We start from the raw sequence: 4,503 nt of genomic DNA on the forward strand, positions 1-4,503 counted from the left end.
AATTTATTTAATCACTTGTGAACATTGAATGTAGTGCACAATTCATGAATGATTTCTGGGAATAATTATTGAAACCTTTTAGCAAAAATTGTATTGACTTCTGGCTGAGTTTCCAATTTTTTTTTTTAAACATATAGTCTGGGTGTATCTTAATAAATTCTAAGACACTTGGTCGGGGGCAGGGCTTAAACGGTTCTCTACATTGGTTGACTCAGGGCACATTCCTAACCTCTTATGTAGGTGCTATCCAGCACTGCTATCCAGCACTGACATAAGGGTAATGCAGCTCCGAGGTAAGGGGACAAACGTTCCCTTACTTTGAGGAGGCCTCTATGAGTGACACCCAACTGCAGGATGCAGCTCATGTCCCATTGGCACTACTATGCCAGTGCTGGAAAGCACTGACATAAGGGGTTAGAATTGCACCCTCAGTTGTACAGCAAAGCATTATAAACTAATGCATATGTCCAATCTCACTGAATACACTGTGCAAGAAGGCACCAGCCACCCCTGCGCACTGTTATGGGAGAGCAGATCTTCATGTGGAGAAATTACCATATATACATTTACAGCATGCACAAAATACATGCACAAAAGTGGCATGTATTTTAGGACCACTTTCTCCTATATGGCCTTTTCCCCATAAACAGGTCTTTAAAGCAGGTCCTGCTCCAATTCCTATGGAAGTTAGATTGACAGAAATGTACTGGGCCTTTTCAGTAGTGGCACCATCCATACAGCATTCCATTCTCAGAAATGCCCAGTAGGCTAGTTCATTCACAGTTTTTAAGAAAGAAAAAGTAAAAACTGTTTATTTCAGTAAGCATGGGTGGTGGTGGTGGTGGTTGTAAGCATAATGTTTTAACTGTTTGTTGCCCATAGTCTGTTCTTAATGCCATTATTTATAATTATGATTTTAATTTATTTACTTACAGCCCAGTCCTATAAGGCTTCATTAGGCAGTTCTTGCTTTATGGCAGTTGCAAAAAGCATTGCAGTACTGTGCAAAGCTGTGTGCTTCTAGAATGCCAGTGGAGAGGCTGGAGTGGCCCTGTGCATGGTGGCAAGTTGAGGAAGGCCTGCTGACTCAGGCAAGTTGATAAGAGGGCAGAACATGGAGAGGTGAGAGTGGAATGGGGCAGGAGGATGGAACAGAGTCAAATGGGGAAGGGCTGGTAGCATGACAGAAGTGAGTGGTGCGGCACCCAGAGCAGGCAGCTTGCACCAGATGCTAGCCCCTCCAATAACAGCTGGCACACCTTCTTCGTTTCCTCAGACTTGCACCAGCAAAGAGCTGGCGCGGGTTTGAGGAGACCCATAAAAGACCATTAGGAGACCATTGGTGTGGCTAGTATGATAAGTAGAACTTTGACTTATTTCCCTCTCCCATCACATCATGGCATCCCCCCTCACAGGATATCAATCAAGCCCCCTTGGCATGGCTGCATTGGTGGTGGTGGTGGGGGGGGGGGAGGAGATAGAATTAGGCTGTTAATTTTTATTATGGGTTTTATTTGTGTATGATTGTCTTCACACTGTTTTTATCTACCCTGAAGAGATTCCTTTTGTGCCATGTGTTTATTATACAAATTTCACAAATGAATGAATGAATGATATTGCAAATGCAGCCAGTTTTCCTCTCCCAATATGACATCTATGCCTGGTTTGCACATTACCACTAAATATGGATATGGTGGATTGTGTGGTTTTGTTCTACTGAGAACAAAAACTATTCTGCTGGGATTTTTTTTCCTGGCTTGTATCCTTATTGAATCACTCCCACTGCTCAATAACATAATTTCATGAATGGAATTTAGCCTTGGAGCGCATAGGTATAAATTTTTAACAAACATCTCTTGGCTTAAACTAGCCTTTTCTGGTTTTGGATCTTCAGATTCTGGCAATTGACCACGAGGGTAAAATTCTGGCCAACTGACAAATTCACAGCGCAATCCTAAACAACTTTCCAGCGCCAATGAAGTTACTCCGTGATAAGGGAACAAACATTCCCTTACCTTGAGGAGGCTTCTGTGACTGTCCCCACACCACAGAATGCAGCATTTGCCCTGTTGTTAGAGCTGTATCTGTTCTAGAACCTTGGTTAGGGTTGGGCTGTTAACCTCCAAAGAAAGGTATCATTCAATTTTGCAGTAACTTGTTTTTTTTTAAAATTTTAAATATGGTCTAACCGTGTTCTTTAACTCAGCACTAAACAGAACTGTTTATACTTTTAATTATATAGAAAAATTATTTATATTGAAGTAATGCTAATGTTGAATTGCTCCCACTGCACAAAAACATCATTTTATAAATAGCTGCCATTTTATAAATGCCTGCCTACTCAGAAGTCCCATTCTAGTCAGTGGGGCTTACTCCCAGGAAAGTGTGGATCGGATTGTAGCCTAAGAGCCCAGTCCTATGCCTGGCTACTCAGAAGTAAGTCCCATTCTAGTCAATGGAGCTTACTCCCAGGAAAGTGTGGATCAGATAGTAGCCTAAATCTCATGCTTTGGCTTGCTGGGAAGACTGGCTTGCTGGGCTGTTTTGTTTGTGTAGGCTCAGTGGCATCACTAGGGTTTGAGTCACCCGGTGCATCACCCCCCCATGCAGTGGGCGGGGCAACACCCCAGGTAGTGGGTGTGATGATGTACTATCACTCCGCCCCCACTGTTTTTTTGGCTGTACCTTTTGATAGAACAAATATAGAACACATTCTGCATGAAATTACGCATTGATATATAACATTTTAGTGATTTTTATCACTAGTGATGTCACCCCCTCAGAGTGTCAACTTACTAACACCTTATTGCAGCAGTCCTCAAACTTTTAACACTGGGATCCACTTTTTAGAATGACAGTCTGTCCAAGACCCACCAGAAGTGATGTCATGGTGGAAGTGACATTATCAGGCAAATTAAAATAAATAAATAACTAAAGTAAAACAAATAATTAAATAAGCAGAAGCCAGCCCTGTTCCACCAAGTGAATTTCCTCTGTAGCCTGCCTGCAATAACATCCCCCTCCAAAACCAATAAGGTTTTCAGCCCTACCCAGTGCCCAGTTCAATTTAAGAACTTCTGTTTAAACCAGATCACTGTCAGGATCCACCTGGCTTTGCAAGTCTCAAAAAGGTTCACCTGATCAGCTAAAGCCTCTGTTTTGATCCTTTTTAGTGGGGGGGGGGGGAGGCTGCCTTCTGGAGCATTTGTTGAGCTTCAGTTCCATCAGATCAGGACCATTCTGGTGGCTTCACGTTCCCCTTTGCCTGGCCTGACCACCAGCCGAGGCATGTTTGCTTACTCATAAGTAAACTCAACCATGAGGCTTAGTTTCGCTTTCCGTAGGGTGCAATACATTCATCTGCTTGGAGGGAGGGACTTCCTTCTCAGGTGTTTTTGGGGGCTGCATTCATTGGATCAGGACCACTCCAGTGTTCTTGGATTCCTCTCAACCTGCCCTTTCCAATGGACTAAGGCAAGTTCACCTACTTGTGAGTAAATGTGTAATACAGCTCACTTTCACTTTCCATAGGGATCCATGCATTTTTGTTCTCCAGTTTTTTGGCCATAACTTTTGATAGAAAGGAGATATTTCACTCTGGCTTTTTGCATTGCATTCCACTCGAAATTCTGCATCCAAAGGTATATAATGTGATGGGGTTACTCCTATGGTTGGCAACCTTCAGTCTCGAAAGACTATGGTGTAAGCCAGGGGTGCTCACACTTTTTTGGCTCGAGAGCTACTTTGAAACCCAGCAAAGCCCGGAGATCTACCAGAGTTTTTTTTACAATGTTCACACCATCATAACATATAACATTTATGTGTACAATGTATGTTGGTGTACCTTGAGCCCCACTGAGTATAACAGGACTTACTCCTGAGTAGACATGCCTAGGATTAGGCTGTGAGGCTGCAATCCTAGCCACACTTACCTGGGCGTAAGCCCCATTGAGTACAATGGGCCTTACTCCCAGCGTTTCCTCCCAGAGGCACCTGAAGGGGGGGTCGGCACTCCGCGATCTACTCATTTTGCCTCGCGATCTACCGGTAGATCGCGATCCACCTATTGAGCACCCCTGGTGTAAGCCTACAGCACCCGGTATTCCCAAGCGGTCTCCCATCCAAGTACTAACCAGGTCTGACCCTGCTTAGCTTCCAAGATCAGACAAGATCGGGCATGTGCAGGGTAACACTGTAATCCCAACCACCGTGATTTTAGTGTGTCACCCCCTGTGCGCGTCACCTGGTGCGGCCTGCACTCTCCACACCCCCCTAGCGACGCCACTGTGTAGGCTGGAGCACAGAGAACCTGCACCATCTCAGTCTGAAGGGGGGGATTGGGCAAATACTCCCTGAGTTTTTTAAAGCAATCCCCTCTGTTACTACGGCCCCTGCCCCTGTGTGTCTGTGAGTGAGTGAGAGAGAGTGCTCCACCTTGCTGCACATGTTTTGGCTACAGAGGTTTTCTGCCCCCCCCCTTGCCCTCTTTAGCCTCTTTGCTGC

General features: G+C 44.7%; 1 pseudogene; it reads right to left on the bottom strand.

The window, feature by feature from the left end:
• Positions 1 to 4,084: 4,084 nt before the first annotated feature.
• Positions 4,085 to 4,200, bottom strand: LOC136642409 (5S ribosomal RNA; annotated as a pseudogene).
• Positions 4,201 to 4,503: the final 303 nt, after the last annotated feature.

Source organism: Tiliqua scincoides, chromosome 2 (assembly GCF_035046505.1).
Source record: "Tiliqua scincoides isolate rTilSci1 chromosome 2, rTilSci1.hap2, whole genome shotgun sequence".
In the NCBI taxonomy this organism is placed as follows: Eukaryota; Metazoa; Chordata; class Lepidosauria; order Squamata; family Scincidae; genus Tiliqua; species Tiliqua scincoides.